We start from the raw sequence: 27,574 nt of genomic DNA on the forward strand, positions 1-27,574 counted from the left end.
TCATTTTAAGGCCTTCCATCCATTCACTGATTCACCCACCCATCCATCCATCCACCCACCATCCTTCCGTCTATCCCTCCATCCACCCTTCCTTCCTTCCTCCCTCCCTTCTTCTCTCCCTCCCTCCCTTCCTTCCCTCACTTCTTCCTTCTTTCTTTCCACCCATCCATCCATCCATCCCTCCATCCACCCTTCCTTCCTTCCTCCCTCCCTTCTTCTCTCCCTCTCTCCCTTCCTTCCCTCACTTCTTCCTTCTTTCTTTCCGCCCATCCATCCATCCCTCCATCCACCATCCTTCCTCCCTCCCTCCCTTCTTCCCTTCCTTCTTTCTATTCACCCTCCATCCATCTACCCATTCTTCCTTCCATCTATCCCCCCCATCCACCCTTCCATCTATGCATCCATCCATCCATCCACCTATCCATCTATCTTCCCAACATGTACTGAGCATCTTTCATGTGCCAGGAATGCTGTTAGCTGTTTAAAAAGCCCAGAGGTGAATCAGAGAAATCTAGCAGGGGAGGAGTAACATGTTTATAAACAACTAGAGCTCAGGGTAGACAGTGACAACTTTTTTAGAGGAAGTGCAGCTAAGACTCTGCAACCAGAAGGGAAGGGGAAAAGTACCTTGGACTTGGTCGGGCTGCCAAAAGAAAGTAGGGTGAGGAATAAGGGTGGAGGGAGATGATCACAGATGTGAAATCTCTCCTAGTCAGATACAGCACACGCATGCACACATGCGCACACCTGAGGCTTTGCCAGTGGAGACTGGGGGGCAGAAGGGACGGATCAGGAGGCCAGGAGCTGTTCACAGAGGCCCGGGGGCGTGGTCACGGTCCCCAGCACAGAGCAGACATCCAGGGCGCTGTGCCAGCTCTCACTGCCCCTTCAGCATGAAAAATGGAGGCATCTTTGCCTCCACAGGCCCCTGGCACTGCCCAGCTCACTTGAAGGGGCTCTCCCTGTCAGGCTGCCCTTGCTGCCCCCTTCCTCCCGCTCACTACGCCTAAAACAAAAACCCTTGACACCTGGGCTCCAGGGTACACTGTGCAGGGCGGGGGTGGAACGTGCCAGGGGGAGATGAGCAGTAATGGACCCAGGGGTGGAGAGCTGACAGTTGCCACCTTCCCTGGTGGGTCTCACCCATTCTGCACGGGCCAGCCCCCCTCCCTCTCGGGCATTTGTCCTGCACTGTTTTTCAACGGGGGCCCTCTGTCCCCTGGCCGAGCCTGTCCACAGCCTCCTGACCGTTTGAACACAGCTCCCAAGAATGGTTTGGAGGGACAGAACCAACTTCGTATCACCAAAAAAACGTGCCGTGAATACGAGTAGAAAACAAGCGATGATTCGCGTCAGGCAACTGAGGACCACAGTGGGGAACCTGCCGAGCTAAGCACCACACAAACAGCCCAGTGAATGGGGATCCACCTTTCAAAACAGCGGAAATGATCATCTTGGGAGAAGCCAGAGGAGAGTGTGTGGATAAAATGAGAATGTGCTGTTTGGAAAGAGCATGAACAACCAGGAGATGGGAAAAGGGCTCTTGGAAATCACAAAAAGAATATTAGTAGACATTTTTTTTTAAATAATAGAAGCAAAATAGCAAAAGAGACACTGATGAAAAACCATTAATGAATTGGAGACTGACTCATGGAATCTCCCGGCATCTGAGCAAAAAGACAAGGTATGTGGAAAGGAGGAAGCGGACGCGGTCACAGGAGGGATATCGACGGAAGAGTCCCCACGCTCAAGAACGATCGAGGGTTTCAGATTAAAAGGAACACCGAGTTCTGGAAAGGAAATCCAACAAGACAAGCAACCGAGCCACATCACAAAGTTCTGGATTCTAAGACTAGAGAAAACCTCCTACAGGCTTCCAGACATAAAAAGAAACAAGAAAGAACCAGACTGGGGTGACTTCTCCTGTGCTCATACCACCTGCTAACTGACAATCCCAGGACGCCCAGAGTTCCTATGGAGAAGAATGGCATCCCCGGAGCTCTGTTCCCCAAGAATCCACGGACCCCGTGGGGAGGGAAAGAAACATGAGGCATTTAAGACCTCAGGAAATACACCTATCATCAGGTCCCGCTGCCGGGAAACACTACTAGGAAACGTCTTCCATCAGATGAAAAGTAGCTTGGGCTCTGTCTCTGCAGGCATGGCAACAAATGATCTAACAACCCCCCCACCGCAAACCAGACAAACAGGTAAGACGCTTGTGGCCAACGCTCTTTCTGTCCCAAGAGGGCAGGGCGCTATTCTTCCCCAGCTGGGTCCCCAGGGTCTGGAGCAGCGCCTGGCACACAGTAGGTGCTCAATAAATACCTGCTGAAAGAGGGACGACAATGAGGAGGTCAGACAGACAGCAGAGGTGAAGGCCACCCAGGTGACCAGGAGCTCCAGGCTCCCTGTAACACCCGCGCTCTGTAACGCACTCGGTCTCCCGTGCGTTCTAAGCTTCTGCCCCTCAAGACCAGCAGGGTCGGCAACACACGGAAGCTTGTGAGAAATGCAGACGGCAGGTCTCGCCCGGAACTGAGGAATCATTCAGCACCTGCACTCTGGCAAAATCCCAGTTCTTCGGAGATGCTCCCCGAGCAGGAAGAAGTGGGTGATCGTGCGCAGCCCACATCATCCGCATTCCTGTTCAGAGACGTGAACCGCGGCTGAGACGGGCTGTGACTGCCAGGGGCACGTGGCTGGAGAAACAAGGATTCCACCTTCATGATGCTCCCTGCTGGGGGCGGGGCCCCGCTGGCAGCCAGGCCCTGAGGCTGTGCCAGCCGCTACGCTCCTGCCTGAGAGCCCCAGACACAGAGACCCCCCCCGGGGCCAGCCCGGGACACGCAGTGGACACAGCTGTGCAGCCAGCCCGTGTCCAGCTCGTCTGGCTGCACCTCGGTGATCACCCACCTGAATGCGAGGGCAGCAGGGGTGCCAGCGACAGCCCCCGCAGGGAGTCTGGGAAGGATCACCCACTCAGCCGGACGGGTTTTCTTCTTCCCTCTGGGTAGGGGATTTGAAGAGACCACGGGGCACTGGGTGCAGGCAGGCGCTGGACGCCTCCCTGCCGCCTGCTGGCCTGGCCGGGATGGGCAGTGCCAGTGGGTGGCCAGAACAAAGCTCATTCCCCCAGAGCCACTTGCCCCGAGGTTGTTTCTGTGACAAATGTTTGTGCAGGGACGGGAGGAAAGAGCGGTTTTGCTTTCGTTGGAGAGAATGCGAAGCTTTGAGCAGCGAGCTCCAATCAGGCCTGGATAACGGGAAAGCACGTCAACAGGACGCCCTCCCTTAGGGACCAGCGGCCGAGGCCTGCCGGGGCAGGTGCCAGGCTCACCTGGGCGATCGGAGAGGCGGGGGTCCAGCTGCCCCTGCACATGCGGGCCCTCTGTCTTCCCAGTTCAGGCCCCCTCCCTCCCTGTGGCCTCTGGGCACCTCTCCTGGCTGTGAGCCGGGCCTGGAAGCCCCGAGGGGCAGAAGGGTAGAGAACTGGCAATGCCAAACGACAAAAACGGACCCCGTCCCAATGACTATTTGGGAATCCACTTCTAAAACCTAGAACGGCAGGAGGGAGCCCCGAGGGAGCCTGGAGCCATCCTCCCATAGGCTGGACTCTATTAAGTGCAACTTGATTTTCAAAGGAGAAGTTTAAGGACATATCCCTGTGGGGTGAAGGAGGGACAGACAAAAGGCAAACTGCTTCCTCTCCCAGCAAATGTAAAGCAGAAAGCACTGGGCTTGTGAGATTGTTGCGTTTTTACAAGGTTCCTCTGGACGGCTGTCCCACCTCCCTCCCTCGCCCGGTCCTTCCCTCCCCCTGTGGAGTCCCTGCCCTTTAAGGGGCTGTAAGTGGTCCCTGAACCAAGCAGCGGCTGGGAAGGCAGGACACTCTGGCCTCTCTTTACAGGCCCCTGGGCCCTTTGTTAAAGAGTGGGACAGAGGCTGCAGCCATGTGAGTCCCATTAGGCCAGTGAGAGGCAAGGAGGTGGCAAATGGGGCCAGAGTTAAGACCCGGAGCTTCTCTGCCGGGGGTGGCCCGTCCCTCCTGGACAGTCCTGCTTTCCCGGGAACGGCTGGGTGGGAGGTATCCCACCACCATACCACAAGGCTCCCAGGACCCCCAGCGGGTGGAGGGGCTTCTGCTGCCCTGCGGGGATGCCTGAGGCACTGCCTGCTCCTCTCGGCTCTGCCGGGACCTCAAAGATTCCAGGACCTGCGCGTTCAGCTCGAGTGTGACATTTAGGACTGCTGCCCGGACACCGGCGCAGGCTGTGGGTTCCAGAGGGGCCGTTCCCGTCTGTGCTGGAGCCACCGACACCCCCTGTGCTCTCTGCCCCCTCCGTGTGTCCCAGACAAGCCCCCTGCTTGCAGACGCCACCTGCCAGGGGCCCCTGCCCTGTTCAGGGTCTGGGGTCAGTGGAAGGGTGAGGAGGGTGGGGACAGGTGGCCCCTCTCTCCAGGCTCCACGACTCAGACGTCTGACCCCAGCCAGCCCGCCATGCGTGAGAAAGAGGAATCCTCCTTGGAATGACCGCGTTTATGATGCCAGGACTTTTCTGTGGTTCCCTGGTGGCTTGCAGGGGAGCTGTTGGCCTTGCTCCTGCAGGGGACCGCAAACTTCACGTCCACTTAGAAGTGGAAACAGTGCTCTCTCCCCCTCCCTCCCTCTCTCTCTCTCTGTCTCTCCCCCAGCCCCGGCTTGGGCTTGGCTTCAGTGATTCAGGCTATGTCTGCAGTGACCTGTCTGCCATGGGGAAGTGGCCCTGAGAACAGGCTGGGGAGGGGGCATGCTTGCCTCTGGGCGTCCAGGCAGGTCCCTCCTACTTGGTGCCTCCCAATGTCACTGCCTGGAGACAGCGCCCTGCAGAGCCCACCCCCGGCAGCCCGAGACTCCCCAGGGCCCGCCCTGCTCAGTTCCCAGGGGAGCTGCGACAGGAAGGCCAGGGGTTCCCGCAGACCCATCCTCAGCCCTGCCTCGGAGGGAGACCGTCCCATTTCTTCTCCATGAGTCACGAGACATGAGACGCTGCAAAGGGTCCTCCCACGTTTCAGAGACAGTGAGGGCGAGCAGTCCCGAGTAACCAGAGACGAGGAGGATGCAGCCTCTTCCGGGTCCACAGGCCTCCAAACCCAGGAACTAGTTTAACCGGTGAATTATGATTTCTCCAGATGTCACTACATTCAGCTTCCAAGTAAAACTCCTGAGTGTTAGAGGGTGGAGTAAACAGTCACCCTGCAGGCGCCCCATTTCAGGCTGGAGGTACAGGAAGTGCCTTTAAGGATGGTCCATCCAATGACATCATTTCGGAGATGAGGAGATGGGGGCCTGGGGTTGGGGGTGACTTATCCCAAGTCACCAGGCAGGTGCAGAATCACCAGCAGAACTCAGGTCAGCTAAACCCTGGGCCGGAAATCCCTCCTCTCCCACGACCGACTTCATGCCCACAACACCCATCACTCGGGTCCAAACCTGGGGGCACCGAGTGAATAAGTGTCTCTGCACATTTGACAAAGGAGTATCTGAAGACACAAGTGTCCCAGTGACGGCAGCACCAGCTCGAGAGGATATTAACTGAAGGGTTTCTGGCATCAGGCATCCTGCTGGACGTTGGCATGTAATGATGAGGAGGGCCTGCTCCCTTGTCCTCAACCAGTTCATAGTTCACTTGGGGACAGACAATAAAATAAATTATTACAACAAAAATGTAACGTGTGCTAATGAAGGTATAATATAGGTACGTAAAGGTCTACAATTATTTTACTTTAAAATACAAATATTATAAATACAAATGATTATAGCAAAATATAAGAAATGTTACAATAAAAGTATTAAAAGGCACATAATAAAAGCACAGAGAACGTAACGATTAAGTTTCCAGGGCTTTGGGGAGCTCTTCACGGGATCAGGGGCTGGTGCTGGGTCTTCAAAGAGTCTGGTCCTGGGCGGGAAGGGGCAAGGGCCTCGTGGGCAGAGGCGAGGGGGCACGGGCACACGCGAGGTGGGCTGGAGGAAGGTGAGGATTTGGGGGTAATGGTGAAGGCAAATTCTGGGGGGGCAGAGATGGGCAGGACCCACAGAGCAGTGGGGAGGCAATGAAAGGGGTAATAAGGAGTGCACCGCACGATGAGCTGGGCTTTCCCGAGATAACGGTGGGGCAGCCCCAAGGATGCCAGGACGGGGGGACCCCGGCGGGGCCTGGGTGGGGCGGGCCCCCTTGTGGTCCAGGAGGAAAGGGCTGAGGACCCCGGGGAGACGCAGCAGTGCTGGAGAATCAGCAAGAGGTGAGCAGTGACCGAGGGTCCAGCTCGGGCAACAGGAGGGGTCGTGACCCCAGGGACTAAATGGGGGTCACGAGAGAAGGTGCTTTTGTGGGGAAATAAGACTAGTGCTGGTCGGGCTGAGTTCTCAGTGCTTTCATGACACCATGAAGGCTAAGTTCACTCAGCAGGATGTGCGGCTTGGAACCCCAGAAGAGGGTTGGGGGCTTCAGACTTATGAGCAAGACCCTCCCCTTGGAAGGGATGAGGGTACCTTGCTGTGCTAGGATTTGGACCCAGGCCTCTGGATCCCAAACCCGGGCCTCATTCTCCATCTCTGAGCCTCCTGTCGGGGGCAGAACTGGGGGTTGCAGGCCTTTAGGGTCACACTTTCAGGGGAGGTGGGGAGGCTGAGCGGGGACCATCTGGAAGAGGTCGGAGGAGCTGGCCGGTAGCGCCCCATGCTGGCCGGAGGACTGCATCGCAGGGGAGAGCTCCGACCTGCCCCTGGCCATGGGGGCGGTCAGCAGGTGACCTTGGGGAGGGCAGGTCCAGTGCAGTGGGGACTGGGCTGGCTGCGAGCAGTCTTCTGCACGTTTGGAGCACAGAGAGCATGCCGGGAACTGGCTTCCTACATGGATTCTGCCCTCATTTCCACATCTTCAACATAAACACACCCAGGCCTGGAGAGGCTGCAAACCCGTCGGGTCACAGAGCTGGGAATGAAACCCAGACTCCCGCTGTCTCCAGAGCGTGCCACCCCATCTCTCACGGGGGAGCACGGCCTGGAAAATGCGAAAGAACATTTCCCACAAACGATGAAACATGGGGGATAGAAACACTGTTTCCAGGAACACATCGGTGGTGACTATGACCTCCGCCTGACTACTGCCAGCTTTTAGTTCCCCGATTAATCTCAGAAAAGTAGGCAATTTTTAAAATGCAAAATGGTTTACAGAAATAACTGCACCTAAATCTATTTTATTGGGCCCTCTTTTTTCTAACCACCCAGAAAAAAAATATGCTACTTTTGAAATAGTATGCATATAGGTGTGCACATCCAGAAGAGTGCAAAGACCTTACTAAGAATCCTACTATGACCCAATCCCCGGTCCTGCCCATCTCTGGGAACCCTGATTTTGGCAGCCTCTTGAGATATGGGATTGATTTTGACAAACCAACAGCAGCCAGGGGGCCCTGGCGGGAGGATGTTCTTCTAGGCACAGGGATATGCCAGCTTTCCGGAGACCAGCCAGGGGCTGGGCTAACCCACCCCTTCGGCAAGGCCTTTTGCTTCCCAAGCTCTGGATTCAGTTACTTTTAGCCCATTTCCTATTCTCAAACCTCAGCACCACCTGAGTAAAACTTATCTCTGTTGGGAAACATCATACTCAGAAATCGACCAGCCCACACCCAAGCGTGGAAGGGCCTCAGGGGTTCGGGTAAAACTAGCTCATAGAAGCAGGACGGGGTGAGTGAGCGACCCCCAGCCGGACCGGCCACACGGCTGTGAGCGGCCAGGGCTGAGGTGGGAAAGCGCTGACCCTCCTGGTGGAGGCCAGCCCCGGGGTCCCGAGGAAAGGTGTGCGCAGTGGGCTTGGGGTGGGTTCCACGGGAGCAAGTCAACACCCCGGCACGTGGTGAAATAAAACTGAACGTGCGTGTTTAACGGCCGACGAGAGCTGAAGGGGAAGGGGAGTGAACGGACGGTCCACTTAGGAGGTAAATGGCAGAGAGACGGTAAGCGGTCCACGAACAAGCCCGGCTGTTAAACGTCACCTCTCGCACTTGCAGGAATCCAGCTCCTCCTGCACAGCCTGGCTCTCTGCCCCCAGCGGTCACTAACTCCAACCGAAAGACATCTGATGGGCCCCAGGACAGGCGCTCAGGTGTCTCAGGGCAAACGCAGAGAGAACTCGGCGTTCCTAGACCGGCCACCCCTCCCAGGCAGCCCGCAGGCCCCGCCCGCCGGCTCCCGGCCCCAGCGAGAGGGCGACCCCCGGCCTGTGGCTCCTGTGTGTCTTCCCGCTGGGCTTCCACGCGCTGCCCACAACCACGGCCTCCTGCTGGCGGGTGAAGCCGGCACCCTCGCTCGCTCACCCCGTAGACCTGCCGGGGAAGGAAATCTGAGGGACTCTCCTCTCACCCCCAGCTGACACCTGGGGGCTCTCAAGCCCCAGGGGCAGCAGACACAGAAACAGAAGTCAAGTTCACGCCAGCAAGCCCCGAGGTAAGTCTGTGAAGAATCTCGTACAGATGCTCCAACTCCTGGCAGCGAGGGAGTGGGGTCCCGGGGGCATTAACAGGGCGGTCTGCTGCCAGCCGAAGAGGATCAACCGGGGGTCCCCATCCACCGGATAAGGTCAATGTTACCCTGATGATCTTCAAAGCTCCTGGAGTTGGTGTCGCCTCTGGAAAAAGCATTAGATATTTCCTCCTAAAAAAGGCATCCATCACTCCCCTTCCAACTAAGAGCTGTGATTCCCAACCATTTGCTTTTGAGAGTCAAACTTCTAATTTCGCAATACACAAATCTAAGGGCTCCTTTGTCTGCACTGAACCTAGAAGGACCTGTGAATGTGGGCGATAGACTCTGTTCTTTTTAATTGACATACAGTTGATTTACAATGTTCTGTTAGTTTCTGGTATACAGCAAACTGGTCATCCCATAATACACATATATATTCTTTATATATATCTACTCTTTTTCAGATTCTTTTCCATTATAGGTTATTACAAGATACTGAATATCGTTCCTTGTGCTATGCAGTAGGTCCTTGTTTATCTATTTTATACATAGTAGTGCGTATCTGTTAATCCCAAACTCCTAATTTATCCCTCCTCCCCGACCCTGCTTGCCCCTTTGGTACCCGTAAGTTTGTTTTCTGTGTCTGTGAGTCTGTTTCTGTTTTGTAAATAAGTTCATTTGTCTCATTTGTTTTAGATTCCACATACAAGTGCTATCACATAATATTTGTCTTTCTCTGTCTGACTTCACTTACTATCTCTTATCAGCCCACTGGTAACCGCCCCGTGCCGACTGACCCTGGGGACTGAGCAGTCCAGTCTGGGAAGGGCAGGTCTTGGGGGACAGGTGCTCTCAGGGGCCTCCTTGGCCTTGGCTTCCATGCGAGAGTTTAGAGTCACGCCCTCATCCCAGACGGCTCTCAGCCCCCAGGGCCAAGTAAAGAGATACACAAATACTTTCATTATTGCTCGATTTTTAAAAATCCAAATTTCCTGGATTGAAATCCCACATGTATAAATTATAGCAGGCTCAAATAAATTATAGCAGACTCAAACAAATCTTACGGAATGTATTGTGTTTTCAAACTGTTTTTGAGTAGGATAAAAGAAAACCCTGAATTATTCTGTATTTTCCCACACAGCCACAGAAGATGGCATGAATGAGAAGTGACCGCCCGTGTGTGTGCGTGCATTTCTGGAAGCAAACCTCAGTGGGACTCCATGTCCTAGATGGTGTGGTGACACAATGTGTCCCCTCTTTTCTACAGGCTTCGTGGAACCACTGGCTCTTCGGAGCCCCCTCCTAAGCTGGGGGCTGCCGGAGCAAAGCATCTGAGAGCAAACAAAGCCCCTCCCTGGATGCCCGGACAGGGAGGCGCTGACCTCTGCCCCGGGGCTGTGACCAGGCCTGACGCTGGGACGTCCTGCAAAGGCGGTGCTGCCCAGCATCGCTGAGCCTGCAGCCTGGGCCCGTCTCCCCTGTCTATAAAGTGGGCTGGTTCTACCTGCCCCAGGTGAGTGAGCACCTGGCACGTAAGGGATGCTCCCCTTGTGCTGAGAAATCCACGGGGGGGACGTTACAAATGAGGCCACTGGCGCTCAGGGACGGAATCCTGTTCCGTGTCACACCTACCGGCTTCCCTGGGGTTTGGGATGACCGTGCACTGCAGGCTGAGAGACTCAAGTAGCCTGACTTTACGGTACAAATACCAACAGAGTTTTCTTTGAAATGCGGTCGCTCAACAACTAGTATCTATCGCGCACACAGCGTGCGTGGAGCTCTGCTCTAGACCCGGCAGGCGGGAGGGACGGGGCAGAGCAGGGCCGAGGGGCTTCAGGGCCTTTGGTACTTAGACAGTATGTGTGTTTGTGTGTATACACACATGCCATCATATCCCATATACATGTGTATATATGTACCACATATACACACACACCCCCACACATGTACGAATATCATGTACAAACACTCAGACGTACAACGCCGCACCCTTCTCTAAGGAGGGTCACCTCTGTCCTGAGTTTGCTGCAGTCGTTAACTACTGAATTCACAGTTTGGGGGTAGAGGTGATGCAGTCACATTGGTCCAAACGGGCCCATCGCGCGGAAGTCGGCGTGAATTCGGGGCAGAGTCCGATCAGACCCCGCTACTCTCCTGGGCGTGACTGCTCAGTGCAGCTCCACGGCTCCAGGAGTTCTGGGGATGGCTGAGCACTGGAGAGCAGATGCAGAAGAGCCTCTTTGCACCCTGGAACCTGCCCAAGGAGACAGGACTCCCTCTTCTTAAAAGAACGTTTTCAATCACTCAAGTGCCAAGACTTCCCTTCTCTTCCTTTCTGAAAGAATCAGCCTGACAGTCAGTCGTGCAAATCACAGATGCCCATGTGACAAGCAGAGCTGTGTATTTCCCAAATATCCCCCTGTATTTTTGCATTGATTGCAACAATACTCCTGAGTTTGAACGCCGGAAACGACTACTTTAATTAGAAAGCTAACAGCGCTAAGACCCAGAGACAGGGGATGAGACCTTGGAGTTATGACCAAAGCAGGGTAGCTGAAGTCTGAATATTTGCTATCACATTTCTGACCAAATCAAAGGTTACGCTCCTTAAGCGGGAATCTCCCTTGCATAATCTGCCCATTTTTAATTTTAATTTACCATTTGGACTCCAGCTTAACATCCTATAGTAATTTCTTTTGCCGAGACAGACCCATGAATATGGAAAGCAGTGTTGAGGTCAATGTTTAGAAAGGGATTCGGCAGCTACTTTAAATCTTAGATCCAGCAATCCACCTTCCCTTCCAGACTCTCTTTAATCAGGCTTTGTCAATAAATAGGTGAGATACAGATGTTCTGTGTAGTTTTAAAGAATTCAGGTTGAATCCACTTTAAAATAAAACACTCTGGAAGCACATACAGAGGAGGAAAGTTAACAGACAGAAGAAAGCTTTAACAAAACCCCGAATGGAGGCAGGACTCTGCAAATCAGCGAATACACCTTGAACCAAAGATAAGAATTCGAATAATGCTTGGGGGAAGCACAGAACAACCCAAACGCTTTCAACATCGAACAGGAGTTGCTTCAAGGAAATCTGGGGTATAGAGGCTCACGTTTGGTAAACAAATAAATGAAGCCACGGCTACACTCTGAAAAAGTTTTATATGTTAAAAACTTTAGTGAAAAGTGCCTTTAGAAATTGAGCTTCTCCCAAGATGAACCTGAAACAACTTAGTTTAGACAGTTTTCCCAATGCACACACCCATTTCGCAAAGCAGAGTAACCATGTCTGAGGCTCCAGGACACGAGAGAGACCCCTGCGGTGTCAGACTGTCTTCCCTCTCATCACAGGGCTGGTCCAGTGGGGGCGAGGGTGGCGAGGCTGCAACTGCAGACAAGGTCCCGCCTCTCCCGGGGTGACGTGTGGTCCCTGCTCATCCAGGCCGGCTGGGGCTCGGCTCCACAGGTAACTCAGGACTCGGGCTGGCAGGGTCTCCACCGTCTTGTAGCTGCACCGTTGCGGGCATGTGGCCTTCCAGCCGCTCGGGCAGTGGAAGACACACTGAGGTGTCCCCCACTTCCTTCTGGAGATGCTCCGGAAGCTCACTGGCTGGAGCCAGTCACCCTGCCCAACCCGCAGGGTGCGGGGAGCGGGAGGGGGAGGGCCAAGCTTTGGTGGTGCCGCTGAGTCGGCCCCAAGGGCCAAGGCAAGGTTTTTGAACAAAGGTTTGTCCAAAACACAAAGAGTCGGTTGTAGATGGTCACTTGGGAAACCATCTGATCATGTGATTACACTACTTTCTCCAAATGTGGGCGTCAGAGTCCTGAAGGTTGACGGGTAGCAGAATCACGGCTGGGGAAGCTCAGCGTTTTGGGGGGAAAGGTGCAGACAGCCAGATACTGAATGAATGTGTGAAAGAACTTAACTTTTAAAAAAACAGTCATTAAGGTCAGCCGTAAGGGCAAAACACCAAGGCGAACACAATGACGTGAATCCACGTTAACTTGGTAGCAACGGGGTCTCACTCACGAGCTCACACCCTGTTTTATTGAGATGATGTGGCGGCTGGAAGGGTGGTGAGGTGAGTTGTTACTCGGCTTCGAGGTGCCGCCCCTGCTTTCCTCTCCTCCCTCCAAGTGACAGGCCACCTGGTCCTCAGGACAGCGGCAGGCGTCCTTGGTGTGAAGTTTCCGCCGGGACGGTGACTTCAGGAGGCTCGTCGTGCTGGAGGGACCCGCAGTGTCGCTGCTCGATGCCCCAGGGTTTTGTGAAGGGTCTTCGCTGAGCTCAGAAGAAAGCTCCACAGGGCTCGCGTGAGCTGGCCTTTCACTGAAGTCCTCTTGGCACCGCTGCCCTGGGGTGTCGTCCTCGTCCAAGCGTGTTCTTAGACGTTGCTAATGTATTTACTCCAAATTTGGTCTTTCAGGGCTGCCTGGACAAATGCCTCTCCTTCTCCTTCCCGGAAGTCACCCTGGTCACTTCACTTCCAGGACCAGGAGGTGTGGCTGGGAGACCGGCTCCGGACGTCCCTCACGGGGAAGCTTCTCCTGCTGGTGGGGCTCTGTGCTGAAAACAGGGTTCCCACTGACCAGACGCATGACTCTTCCACTGCCCCCACCTCGCCTCCCAGCCTGCTCACCCTGTTCAGCTCATGGGCATCACCCAGAACCGCACACAAAATGGCGGCCTGGGTGCCGTACACACACCCAACATCCCCCTGGCTCCAGAAAACAGCCTAAAAGTTGGCTCTCTCACATTCTGAGTGAGGTGAACTCAGGGTTGGATGAGGGATTACCGCGTACACTGTGCTCATCTTCAGAGCACCAGCAACCCTATGGCATCTTCTGGGAAGGAACTTGGATTCTCCCTCATACCTTGTACTGTGGACTAGAGAAGCAAAATCGAAGCTATTTAGTGAACCAGAAAGATGTGGGAGGAAACCACTTTCCCCGCCAATATAGTTTAGTTTGAGTTTCAGGAACTTTAATTGTTGAGTTGAAGGCATAATTAACACTAAGTAAAGCTGTGACCTTGGATATTTACAAGGGTTCAGGGGTTAATGTCATTTCACTAGCAGCTGGGGACTCAGATCCCAGGAGAGGGTCTAGGCAGGCGGGAAAGCATGGGAGCCGTGCTGTCGGTCTTTAGAATAAAGTTCACGGCACATTTTACGTCTTAGCGGGAAAACCATTAGCTTTTATAAGTTAAGACTGCAAGTTAAAATTACAAATATACTTTAAAAATGTAAAAACTACCTTGGATCCCTTTAGGAAATGACCCTACAGTGTTCAGTAATATACCCCCACCCCATCTCCCCAGGGCTACGTGGCATTTACGACCTGGTTTGCAGGATTCTCGGAGATCTTGATGGCGAATTCTTATCATCACCCTCGAGATCGTCAAACGCAATCTCACCTGCTGACTGGCGCCAACCCACAGGACATCGGGCAGGTACAGTCCCCAGACCCAGACATCCTCTGCTGGGCTGTGGGCTGACACAGCAGACACTGAGGACACTGCATAGCCACAAGGGCAGAGTCATAAATAAAATTCCTGGGCTGTATTCTTTCCTTGGTCAAATGTGCACAATAAACGCACGAGAGGCCAGCTTTTCACATTCTGCCACTTTGCCTGGATTAAATAAAACTGGCTGAACCAGGCAGCATGTATCAGGGCCTTGGCGGGTCACCCCGTGGGCACTGGGAGGGAGGTCGGGAAGAGTGGACCACGCCCAGAGGAGGGGCCCCTCCAGCGCCAAAGACGGGCCGAGAGCAAGGCGGGGACCCTCAGGACCAGGCAGCAGGGACCCGGAGCAGGAGGTGGCACAGCTTCCCCCCATCTCCCGTTTGGGAGGGTCTGAGCACTGAAGGCGCGAGAAGCTGGCCCCAAACCCTGAGCATCCCAGGGACGCGTCTTCGTGTGTATTCTACACTCTGCCATGTCTTCTTCCACAGATGACACTCAGTGGGTGACCCCTTGGCCCCTCTGCCTCCTTGCCCACCCCGCCCAGGGGAGGTGAAGCGGCGTGACCGGTGGATGGTGGAAGGGGAACTGAGTGTGCTCAGCGCAGGTCCTGGAACCCCCCTCCTGGAGCGGGAGCTGGCTGCAGGGAGGGCGCTTCCCATCCACCCTCCAGCAGCTCCCCCGACTCCCAGGCCCTGCGGGGAGGCCCACCTTGGTCCAGCTCTGCCGACATAGGGTTGAGTCTGCCTGACCCTGGGACCCTTCATCTCAGCCATCATCTGTAAAGAGGCGGGACAGCCTACCCCAAGAGGAGTTTCAGAGCCTCCATGTTGGGACTTGCCTCAGGGCTCAGGCTGCTTCGCAAAGGAAGGTCCCATCAGGCCCCGCTAACCCCTCCTGTCTCCCCTTTGCCACCTGCTATCTGAGTGACCTTGGTCACGTCTTGTCCCCAGCTGCTGGACCTCACTTCTCCCAGGTGGAAGTGGCTGGAGGTCTCCACGGCCCTGGGGGTCTGGTGATTTTTGAGAATCTTGGGGACAGCTGAGAGCTCACTCGCACGTCCCCGCGGGGGCACGGCTGGCATCTGACAAATCTGTTTTAAGACCTGGTTAAAGCTGTGGACTCCTCTCTCTCCCCAGAAGATGCCCAATGCCGTGAGTACACGCATTGCCTTCTTGGGGAGGAGGCTGGTTTAACCGGGCTATTTCTGAAGGGAAGGAGGCTAGAAGGAACCCAGATAAACACCGGGAGACTGGGGGGAGGCGAATCGCATTTAAAGTTGTGGATCCAGATGGACTGAAGCCAGTCATGCCGCCCACGGACCCCTGGCTTCACGGAGCAACTCTGATCGGCCATCGATTACTGACGTCTTGCAGATGCAAAAGGAGAGAAAAGCCAGTTCCGTACATCTCACAGCTGGGAAACCAGTAAAAACACAGCCCTTCAGCTTTCCATTCCTGAGAGCCACCTCCCTCTCCACAAGGCAGAGACCGCACCCCCCCCCAAAAAAAAACCCCATCCGGTCCCCTCTGGACACCCCAGGAGCTGGGGTGCATCTGACCCACCTCCCCCCGGGCGTCAGAGTTCCTCCGTGGCCAGGCTTCTAGAAAACTCTTCTGCTCAAGCGCTGAATGTTTTCCCTGATCTGTCTTCAAAATCCCAATCCTTTTCTTTCTGCTGGAATTAAAAGCTGGTGAGCGGTGAAGGATGGGCTGGCCGTCACTCCTCCTGGGTCTCCTGTCCCTGCACTTCCGCTTTCTCTCCCTATTTCTCCTATTTAACGTGAGGAAAGCCAGCCCAGCTCCTCCGAGATGAGAAGCTGGAGGAGGGAGCGTGAGGTGGATTTTAAATCCGCAGAGAATTTAAGATGAGTGACGTGGCAACCCCACCGTCTGCACTCCCATGGGCCTGCCGCCCCACCTGTGCTCACAGGTCCCCGCTTCTGGGTGAGGACAGGCCACAGGGTGACGTCAGTGGTTGGGGGGGACAGTCCCCAGCCCCGCCTTCCCAGTAAGACAGGATTCGCACAAATGCCACGCTCCCCTCCAAGGGACATCAGGCACCACAGGCAGAAAATGGAGCCCCAGAAATGCAACAGCCTTGCTGAGGTCTCTAGAATTAGCAGAAAAAAACGGATGCTGGAGGGAAAGAATCATCAAAGAAATGTTCATGTCCATCTCGCCCCAAACCGCCCCTTCCCTGAGTCCCCTGGGGCCATGCTGACCAGAGGGCGTCCAGCCCTGTCTGAACACTCTCGGACTCAAGCTCTGAGGATGGGGCAGCCCTCTGCACGCCGGGCAGCTCCAACCGACGAACGTCTCAGGTTCTGATCCCTGGGCCTCACCGGACAATGCCCTGGGCCCATCACACAGGAGGTTCCACTGTCAAACCCAGATGCCCTCGGATGCGTGTCCCCTGGGAGCCTGGCTCTCCCTGGGCGCACACCTGGACCAGCCTTCCTGTCCCCCCGCGGCCCTGGCTCTCAGCAGCTGGGACTGCCCTGGGTTTCTGCAGAGCCCCTCGGGAAGCATCCTTCTACTTTGTGAAAAGAAGCTCTGTCTTTGGAGAGCTCTTACGATTGAGTTATCACTTCTCAGCGATCCAAGCAGATTCGTTCCCTGAAAGCTCCCTCACATGGAACAAAATGAATCCGTGAGTTACAGACAAATTCGCTCCTCCCAAGGAGTTCTCCTCATGAATTTAAGTGCTTTTACAGATCATTAACTCCCTGGCCAAGAGGCCAGAGCAGGGAGGAGGCTGAGCTGGGTGTTGGTGGCTGCAGCCCCGAAGGCCAGTCAGAGCTGGGCTGAGGGGCTCTGAAATGACACCAACAGGAGTCAACGTTCACCCAGATTAAATCTACACGTGCTTCTGAGCGCTGTCTGTTTCGTGAGGCCGGGCACCCTGGCACAGGGAGGGACACACGGCTTCTGCATTTCTGTTTGGGCCACAGCACAAAAGTGGAAAAAAGTCCTAATCTGTTTTCCAGCCGCCGTCTGATTTCAGGTCCCGGCAGTTTGGAGAAGGCCGGTCAGTGCAGGTGGGCAGCAGCGCTGGTGCAGAAGGGCCGGCGCTCCAGCACTTCCAGGAGAACACAGAGCTGGCCAGTTTGTCCCACAGGGTGCCCCGGGGTCGGAGGAACTGGGCTGCTGGGAGCGGAAGGTGAGAGCCGTCGGGAGGAGGAGGAGAGCAGGGCCCGGGGTGTGCACAGGGGCTCAGAGCCAGAGGCGCCTGGACTTAAATCCTGACTCTGTGTGCCTCTCTGAACAAGACAGTGTGAGAGAGAGAGAGACGAGACAGAGAGACAGAGAAGGGCGTTGCCTGACTCGTGGGGGTGGTGTGGGGCCTGCGGCGCATGTGGACGGGAGGCCCCAGTGCACTCAGGTGGGCACCGTCTCCTCCCTCCAGCCCCGTGATGCCCAGGGTCCCCATCTGAAGGCTGAGCAGCTCCCCAGAAAGCACCCTGCACACAAACAAGTGCAGACAGAGCTCCCACGGGGACTTGCACAGAACTGCAGGCACCGGAGACGCTCAGGACGTACTTGCTGAACGGAGCTGAGCTGAGGCGGGGCAGAGGGTTCGCAGCCAGGGAGGCGAGCCCGTCCCAGCTCAGGGGCAGCGACCACACGCCGGGTGGGCACATCCTCCAAACCCAGCCCAGGTATGAGCCGCCACAACCCTCCCTACAGTAGAGGCCGCTGCAGGCACGGGGGAGTGAGTGGGTCACGGGCTGCGTGAGGAGCACAGGGGTGGAGGGGCGCCGACTGTCCTCCGCGCCCCCATTAGACGGCATGAGTGCACGGGGCTTGCTGGCTGGACGGGTGAGCGTCCGCTGCTCGCTCAACACTAGCAACGACAGTAACAGTCACCCCCCTTTGCTCTCCCTGCCTGAATGTGTCAGCGGCCCCAGGGCTCTGTCCGAGGTCCTTCTCTGCCCACCGGGCATACGGGGGCTTCCCTCCCTCCCCGCCTGAGTCACTCCGCACCTGGTGGCCTCCCTTCACCCCGTCTTGTTCTCCAACGCGGAGACCTGCGCTGCCATGAGCAGGTGAACCGCACAAAAGAGCCCCGAGAAAGATCGCTGCTCCTCCCTTGTGGGGAGTGGCGTGTCCTCTGGCCTTGGGGTGCCTGGTCCAGGGCTGCCGGCCCTAGGAAGCCCTTCCCGACCACCCCCCCGCCTCCCCTCCACGTGTCCAGCATGCTTCCCACCGGTGCAGCCTGACCAGGGGCCCCGGTCTGCACAGCTGTGATGTCCACAGCCCAGGGACCGGGGCTTGACTCAGGATGAGGTCCCACTAACCCCCATCTAGACGCCAGGTCCCTGGTTTCGGGGGTTGGAGGTAGCACATCAGGATGGCGGGGGAGTGATTTTCAGCACAGGCCTCCCTAGCTGGGCGCGCTGGAATGGGGAGGGGGCAGCAGGGCAGAGAGAGGACAGAGTACTGTAGAAAAATCTACAAATGATTCCCATGTACATCCCCCTCCCAGCATTGGAGAATGGCTTGGCATCCCCGGCAGGAGGCTGTGTGCGTGCGTGTGTGTGTGTGTGTGTGCGCATGCACGTGTGTGTGTGCTGGACAGGATGACCACAGGGCACACTGGCTGAAGTGAGACACTTCTGAGAATGACAGGGGCGCTGTTACTGATCACGCTTGGAGAACAGGAGTGAACCGAGATGGTCCTGGGGATGTGGGCAGGGACGGTCACCCTAGCAACAGGGCATCCACTTCTGACCCTCCACCTCCACTCAGTCCAGCAGAGCCCTGGTCACTGACCTCACCAGGACGGCACTAACCCCACACCTCTCCAGGTGCTCAGGTCCCCGCAAGACCACAAGCTCAACGGGGAGAGAGCCGCGTCCACCCACAGCAGTGACCCCTTCCTGCTTTCTGGCGCCTGCTGGGTTCTTCCTCTGCACGGAGCACACTGTGCCACTGATGTTATCCACTTAGAAGTCTTTTAAGAATTATGGTCTCGCTCTCATTACTGGGTGTCCCAGCACTTCTGTGCGATCACGTGCCCTCACTTGGTATGTTTCACAGACAAATTCTCACCGCAGCCTCCAGAAGTAACATTGAATGCAACGTAAAAGTGGGCTCCTAAAGGTGGTGGGCATGTGGGGCTTCCAGCTGACAGCACCGACCCCACCCCGCCCAACCGTCGTCCTGTCCCCTCCATGAGATCTGTCCCCACGGCCACGCACAGCTTTCGGGCCATGATTAAGATGAAACCCACACAGTCCTGGGGAAACGCTTCCGTTCTGTGTTATCTCCGGAAGGAACAGACTCCACAGGAAACTGGGGACCTCGACCTCACCTGGAAGACAGATCAACCTGGCGCTGCCACCTGCACTGTCACAAGAGGCATGGAGAGCAGCGCCCGCATCCCTCTGGCCGGACCCTGACGATGGCCAGGACCCGGGAGGGCCCTGACGGGAGGGGCTCGGATGCCGGCGGGGCTGCCCCCTCTCTTTCTTCGCGCTGCCCTGGAGTTCGCAGTCTTTGGTTGCCATCTGACTCCAGATCAGAACACTGTGGGAGACAGTCAAGTGCAACTGTAACTCCAAAGGCAAGAGTGGGCTGTCTGCAGGGGTTCCAGACGGGCTGCGACAAAAGGCCAGCTGTGGGGCCCAAGTCCCGCAGAGATCCCGGGGTCCACTGTTGAACCGCTGCCTCATGAACAAGGTGGGGTGCATCCGGGGAGGGGGGCACCTCAAAAGAGCTGGGGGCCATGGTCATTTGCAGAGAGCCTGGGTCTTCACAACCCCTGTGGCTATTCCTGCAAGACCTGGCAACCCCTCTCTTTTGGAATTACACTCTGAATAGTCCCCCCTCTACCTATACCTGGGGATGACAGAGATTTGGGGTGTTTCCGAGCTCTCCACGGCCCTACTGCATGCTGTTTTCTTCTGGCGCCCAGCCTGCCCCCGTGATTTTAGTACCGGAGCTCTGAAATCCCACATCTGGCCACCCCAGCCTTCCTCCTCACGTTTCCTTGTCATAAATTTCTTCTTTCCGCTGTCTTCGTCTTCCCTGCGTCCCTGACAATAACTTTCTTGAATTAAAAATTACATTAAACACAGGAATTAATTTGAGAAAGAAATGGCACCTTCACAATCGTATGTATTTCCAAACAGCCTCACGGCAAGCAGAGATTCTCATTCGAAAACACACTGTGTTGGATTCCCCAGCTAAGAGAGGTTCTTTCAAAAAAGTCCTTCACTTTTCTTGTTAAGGATATAGGAGGTGTTGTTTATTTTTTGTTTTTATGAATGGCATCTTTTTGTTTCATCATATAATCTAATTGGTTATTGCCAGCGTATATGAGGGTGTTCTTAAAATTTATCTTCACTTACTAATTGGCCTCCATCCTCAATGGCTTTCTTGGTTCTAATGGTTCTGAACGGATTTCTTTTTTTGGTGATGGAGAGGGGGGCAAGCTTCCAGGTAGATAATTGCTTTACCTCGGAACAATAACATCGTTGCCGTTCTGCTTTCTAGTCGTTCTGTCTCTATTTCTTTTTCTTGTTTTACAGAATCATTTAAATGTTCCAGGCAGTGTTACGACACAGAATGTTGGTAAAGATGCTCTTGACTTTCATGCCAAGGCAGTGACTGGCACATCAGCTTTCAAAACAGGTGCTCTCCACGAGGGTGAGGACAAATCGTTAGCGTAGCTTCTGGAGACTTTAAATACCAAAAAAAGAGATTTTAGTATCAGAAATGCATTACATTTTCTCAGATGCATTTTCAGCATCTATTGAGATGATGATATTTATTTTCTTTCTTGACTGTGGATGGGCTGAATGGCATGACTCGGGAGGATTAGGAACAATTTTGATGCTTCTGACACATATTGACAGTGCGTCAGCTGGTCTTCTACCCCATAAATAAAACCTCCTTGTCATGTGCTTTATTCTTTGGAAACCTTGCTGAATTTATTTTTCTTATACTTTATGTAGAATTTGATCTAAGTTCCTAATGAGACAGGCCTGTTTGTTTGTTTGTTTCTTTTATCTTCGACAGGTTTTGGTTTATCATTATGACAAACACTGAGGTGTTTTCTCTTTTTCTGAACTAGTTTCTGCGTGATGTTCAAAGACGGTCCCCGGCGGGGGAGGCTTTTCCTCAGTCCCCGGGGGAGCGGGCACACCAGGGCTGCTACTTCCTGCCTGAAGGACCCTTGAAAGTAGAAGGGAGTCCCCCGGACAGAGCCCACCTGAAGCCTGACGTTTCTGGAGGCACTTCATGAAACATTTGACGACCATTTTTTCCCAGGCTTTGCTCCTCCTGATTTCGAAATTCTTAGGAGGGAGGAAAGTTACAAGCCATTGAGAGCCCCTGGTCCCCGTGCGGGTCCTGCCTGGGGCCATCTTGGCTTCCCTCTAATGAGGGCTCGGCCGCTGCTGCGTCTCCCAAGAGGCCCTGGTCACCCTCCACAGGCGCCCAGGGGACCAAGGCAGGGGCGGGCGACACGGATTTAGTTCTACCAGCCCCCTCACCCACAGGCAGGGAGTGGATGGGAACTTGAACCCACCCCTCCAGGCATCCTGGTGCCTCCCTCCAGCCCTGCCAGATGGGGGACCCCCCCCCCGCCCAAGAAACTGGTTCCCTTGTCTTTTATTGACTTTTTTCTCTATTGCATCAGAATCTCCTGAGTAAACGTCTACTTGGGACTGAGATGTGAGAGCCCAGGGGTCTTTGCCAAGGATCGGTGAGGTAACCCTTCCATCTATTTATTTATTTTTTTGGTACTTGGGGACCGGGTAGAAATGCGCAGACACCCATGATCCCCAGAAACCGGGCCGAGGGAAACCGGGCATCCTGGGAATTGGTCTGGCCTGATTTACGGCGTTCCTGTGACCCAGGTCAGGGAGCTGAAGTTCACGGCATTTTTCTTGGAACCCACGTACTACTAAATGTCCAGCTCACTGCAAGCCAGTCCCTCTTTCAAGGTGATGTGCAATTCTGCAGTTTCCTAACAAGCAACAAGTGCCAGCTACGTGAAAATAAAGCAACCGGGATGCACCCTGTGTTAGAACGCTTGGCCACCATCACATAGACCTTTTTTTTTTTTTTAACTCCTATTTATTATCTTTATTAGTTTCATGTTTGAAGCGCTTCAAAGCTTAATTCTACCTAAGTTAACCAGCTCCCCAGTATATACCTGCTTACAAAATTAGATTATGATTTACGCAAAGGCTGGGGGAATGACAGCTTGGGCCTGGACCAGGTCCCCTGCTGGAGGGCAGGCAGCACACAGACCTTTACTTTTCTCTTCTTTGATCTGCTGAGTCGATTCATTTTTGTCCCATGCAGGAGGCTACTGGAGGAAGGGGAGTCTGTCCCAGCAGGTCACACCGTTGGAGGAGTCTTGGAAGTGGCCTTTTATCCTTGGCTAAGCCCTGCAGCTGGGCCTCCCCTCTCATCTGTCATCAGGGCTCCTTGAAGGGCCAAGTGTCCACCGTGTCTCACCCCAGAATGAAGAGACAGAGCTGGCTCCACTGTGGCCTGAAACCACGACAGCCTCCAGATGTCCCATCTCCCCAGCCAGGGTTTGCCCGCTTGAGTCAAGCCATTTAAGAGCTGGGAAAGCCAATGAAAGTATTTCCTATTTTCTGCACTGTTTCCTGAGTCTTCTGGTAGTAAGAAAATAGATCACTTCAAGCTGTGGATGCCCTGCCATCCTTCATTCATTTTTGTGCCTTCATGCATTCTACACCAAGCCATGGAAAGAGCGTACATGAGTACTGGCACTCCACAGGGAGGGGGTCCAGTGTGGCAGAGAGAGAGGAAATATATCGCAGTAACACAGGTTCACCTGCACCTGGAGGGCTCAGGAGTATGGGAGCCTAGGGCAGGTACCTCTCTACCTGCAGGCATCCAAACGATGCTCACCTTGGCCTTGTCAGGGAGGAAGCCACTGTAGGTTCTCCAGGAGAGGAGAAAAGGGCCAGAATGTATGTCTTCAGAAAAATACCTGCTGGCAGTTGGAAATGGACCAGGGTAGGGGTTGGTGCAGACTGGCACCCAGCAGGGAGAAAGTCAGTGGGCCAGTGTCCAACCATGACACAAATCATTGCAAAAGTTCAGCCTTTTGTTTAGAAGCATAGGGACACTGCAACGTCTCCTCGGGCTGCATCCTACCATTTTTTCCATTCTTTTGCAAAAGAAGAACATTAAATAACTAAATTGGACTTTTTAAGCCCCAGTAATGTGGGACTGAAGAGGAACACTGCGCTTGCAATTAAGATAACCACAAGAGGAAAGGCGAGGGCTTTAAGCAAATGAGGTTTCCATTGTACTGGACTCGGTAACGCAGGAGGCGTTAACAAAAGTGCCTAGAGACAGCTGTGTCCTCACACTGTGGCTTCCCTTGAACAGTGGTGGCGGCTAACCGCCCCCCATCCACCCGGAGTTGCCAGCCTCGGTCCGCCATTCCTCAAGAAACCCGTCATTTGGGAAGATGTCCCCACCCATCATCATCTTGCCAGGGGCCCTGCGTCTTCCAGAAGGGCTCCTAACTTCTCCAAGACACAGACCGAGTCCCAGCCTGGTGTAGAACTGCAAGTGAATTATGATTTTTTTCCCTGAAGAAATATGATCAGCAAGATTAGAGCGAGTTACAAAACAGCTTTGAGAGGATGCGGAGTCCCCAGGTTTGGGGATGGGGACAGTAGACCAGAGAAGCCCAGGCTTCCAGCCTCTCCCAAGTGAGAGCTGAAAAAACACACTTCGTTATTTTGTTTCTGGCGTTGAGATGTTCCAGAACATTCCTTACAGGCTCACTTATCAAATCTTTCAAAGATAAATGTGACTTTTGGTCGGGTTTGGCTTCTGTCTCCCCGGCGGGGTGACTTGGTAACACATAGTTGTGTAGGGGGACATGCAGGTATGGATTTCTGCTGTCTTCCCAGCCTGCCGCCTCCAGCCAGCCCCACCCATCCCCCACGCACACCCCACCCGCTGGGTGCTCTCAAGCTCCATCCCCTCCACGTGGGGCTCCACTGGCCACTCCCTGCCCAGTCCTGCTAACCCTTGATCTTGGCGGGATCCCTCACTCCATTCAGTCATCTGCTCAAGTCGCCTCTTCAGAGAAGCCTTAAGTGACCGCCGTGACACCAACCTCCTGCCACCCCGCCCCCCCATCCCTGGCTTTATTTTCCTGGACAGCACCTGTGACTACTGACCTGACATCTGCTTCTTAGTGTGTTTCCTGCCTACTGTCTCAGGCCAAGCTCCGTGGTGGCGAGGACCATCTTTCTTTTCCCGGAATCCCAGCCTCTAACTTGGAGGCCAGCACACAGACAGAGCTCAATAAATTTCAGCCGAACGAAGGACCGGGTCCACCGAAGTGCCGCACCTTTGTCTGGCCTTCCCATGGTGTCCAGGAGATAAATCCACCGCTTCTTTGTTTGCAAACCACTGTCACAGCACGCTGACATCCAGCATCATAACTGGTGGCTTACGTATCTGTCTCCCTGGCTGGGTGGGGCGGCGGGGGGGCAACTCCTCCACGGGAGAGACTAAATCATGATCGCCTTTAGTCTCCAGCCCCAAATATAAGGGCTGCAAACAGTCAGCGCTCAACAAATGTGTGTGCAATGTGAAGTCAGGGCTCTGAAGAAATAACTCCATCGCATAATCCCAGCTATTCTGAACTACCCCACGCAGTGTGTGCTCTGGGCCGTATGTCTGCGACCTCAGATTTGCCACCTGCAGGAGCGGGGGAGACACGGTCCAGAAGGTGAATTGGCGTCTGTCGGGCCCGACGTGCCCGCCTCCCCCACACCCCAGGCATGTCCTATTTCATAATTCTCCATTCCAAGACCATCCAAGGCCTTTTGTTTGAATGACCTTAAAGATACATATCTGCATCAAAGTAATAGACATTGAATGCACTAAAAGAAACAGGATCCCACTTCCCTCCATCGGGTTGGCCAAAAAGTTACCAAATCTAAATGCAGATGAACAAAAAAGATGCCTGAGTCCTGGCCTTACAGCTCAGGCCACTGTCAGCCCAGAATTCCTGCCCCTGGAAGGAAGGTAAAATGAGCAAACCAAATGGCTTTTGCCTGGGCCAGCCTCCAAGTCCAAGGGCCCAAAAGTTGGCCAAGACTAACCCAAGACTCCCAGCTAGGGACCCTCAGGGGGATTTGACACCAGCAGATCGTGCAGGGAGCGGGCAAGGCAGGACCCTCGGTGGGGACCCACTGCCCAACACCTGTTCCTCTTCGCATCAATATGACACCTCCTGAAACACGTGGAACACCTCCTGAAAGTTTTTTTTTTTTTTAAATTGTAGTAAAAAACACATAGCATAACACATTACTATAGATAACCAACAAGGGCCTACTGTACAGCACAGGGAACTATACTCAATATTTTGTAATAACCTATAAGGGAAGAGAATCTGAAGAATATATATATATATATATATTTACAATATCTTGTTAGTTCAAGTGTACAGCATAGTGATTCCGTTATACATACGAATATAGAATATATTCTGCATATGTATAGAATCAGTGAATCACTGTGCTGTACACCTGAAACTAACAAGATACTGTAAATCAACGATATTTCAATTATTTTTAAATGTGAAAAAAAAATACAGAGCATAAAATTTACCATCTTTACCATTTTAAGTGTATAGTTCAGTAGGGTTTAGAATATCCACACAGCTGTGAAATCAACCTCTAGAACGTTTTCATCTTGAAAAACTGAAACTCTATACCCATTAAACAACCTCTCCCGTTTTCCCCTCTGCCCAGCCTCTGTCTTAGGAGTCTGACACTCTAGGGACCTCATATAAGTGGAATCAGACAGTATTTGTCTTTCTGTGTCTGGCATATTTCACTCAGCCTAATGTCCTCAAGGTTCATCCACGTTGGAGCCTGTGTCAGAACTTCCTTCCTTCTTAAGGCTGAATAATATTCCATCGTATGGATAAACTACATTTTGTTGGTCCATTCAACCCTCAGTGAATATTTAGGTAGCTCCCACCTTTTGGCTGTTGTAAATGATGCTGCTATGAATATAGTGTACAGACATCTCTTGAAAGACCCTGCTTTCAGTTCTTTGGGGTGTTTACCCAGAAGAGGAGTTGCTAGATCACCTGGTAATCCCACCTCTACGTTGTTGAAGCATCTCCATACTGTTTTCCACGGCAGCTGTACCCTTTCACGTTCCCACCAATGGTGCACAAGGGCTCCGGTTTCTCTACCTCCTTGCTGCTTTTCTGCTTTGTGGCAGTAGCCATCCTAATGGGTGTGAGGTGGTACCTTACTGTGGATTTGATTTGCATTTATCTCATGATGAGTGACGCTGAGCATCTTTTCCTGTACTTGTTGGCCATTTGTATATCATCTTTGGAGAAACGTCTATTCAGGTATTTTGCCCATTTTTAAATCCGGTCTTTATCGTCGTTGTTGTCAAGTTTAGAAGTGTTTCATATATTCTGGACATTAACCCTCTCAGATACACAATTTGCACATATTTTCTCCTATCCGTAGCTGCCTTTGCACTCTCTCTGTTCATTGTGTCCTTTCACGCACAGAAGAGTTTTAAGTGGATGGAGTCCCGTTTGTCTATTTTTGCTTGCGTTTGTCTGTCTCCTGAAAGTTCTACTGAGCGAGCCCAGATTGTTCTTTTTGGACGGATAAAATTCCATCTCCACGGGATAAACAAGCCGCAGCAGCGGCAGCCGGTGCCAGCACTTCTTGTGAAGTCCCTCGCGCTCTTGACTGATTTCCCTCCTGTGCCCTCGAGTCCACGGTGCCCCCTCCTCAAGTGAGCCACGCACTCGGTGCTGCCTCTCCGTGGAGTCCTCCCCGGCCTCTGCCTCTGCGCAAAACAACTTCACCTTCAGGCATCTGCATCCCCCATGCCCACTCCACATGATCTGATTGCCCACGGACACCACGGTCCACCCGCGCCGACCACACAGCGTCCCCCCATCACCAGTGTCAGCGCGGGCAGGGCCCACAGCGCAGGGCGTATGGCTGCAGCCGTGCTGAGCCATTGCATTTGTTCCTTCTTCATCCCCTGCCTCTCCACACCCCCACCCCATCGCCGGACTGTCTTTGGGACTTGGTGGGTACAAGCCCCGGCGCACAGGGCTCCCCCAGTACTCTCCAAGCCATCAGACTACGTCCTGTCCATGCCGAGCCCGGATAGCCACAGCTGCGTGTTGGGGGGGGACAGAGGAGAGCATGGGCGCCCTGGTCCCAGAGAATCACCCAGCTCAGAACACAGCGTATCTCACAGACAGAGCCACGGCCAGAGCCGCTTTGCTGCCCACCCCACCCCCCAGCATCTTCTGTCTTCTGAGGACCAGCTAGGGTTCCTGTGGTCCAGCCGCTGATGGCGTGATGGAGTGACGTTGAGGAGAGGAGACCCCAGTCCGGGCTGATCCTGCCCACAAGTTCTGTGTGACGTAGCACCCTCCCCTTGCTGAGACCCACTGCCTCACCTCTGAACCAACACCCACTGGGCTCGGGTTTTGCCCAGCGTGTACCAGCTCCGGGCAGGTGGCAGTTTTGGGGCTTGGAGCCCACCAGCTCTAGACCCCATCCCAGAGAAGGGCCCTGGGGCCTCGGCAG

General features: G+C 54.1%; 1 protein-coding gene across 3 annotated transcripts in view; it reads right to left on the minus strand.

Moving 5' to 3' along the window:
• The window catches only part of TWIST2 (twist family bHLH transcription factor 2), a 50,116-nt gene that overhangs the window by 3,396 nt on the left and 19,146 nt on the right, over positions 1 to 27,574 (minus strand). Inside the window, exon 2 of one of the 3 annotated variants that reach the window (XR_011074100.1) lies at positions 2,917 to 5,668. The exons of 1 other annotated variant lie outside the window; for it this stretch is intronic. The gene's annotated coding sequence lies outside the window, so the exon portion shown is untranslated. Of the gene's footprint in view, positions 1 to 2,916; positions 5,669 to 5,721; positions 8,673 to 27,574 lie in introns of those variants that run through there. One more of the 3 variants, XM_068544115.1, reaches the window with a different exon arrangement.

The sequence above is a fragment of the Eschrichtius robustus genome, chromosome 5 (genome assembly GCF_028021215.1).
Source record: "Eschrichtius robustus isolate mEscRob2 chromosome 5, mEscRob2.pri, whole genome shotgun sequence".
In the NCBI taxonomy this organism is placed as follows: domain Eukaryota; kingdom Metazoa; phylum Chordata; class Mammalia; order Artiodactyla; family Eschrichtiidae; genus Eschrichtius; species Eschrichtius robustus.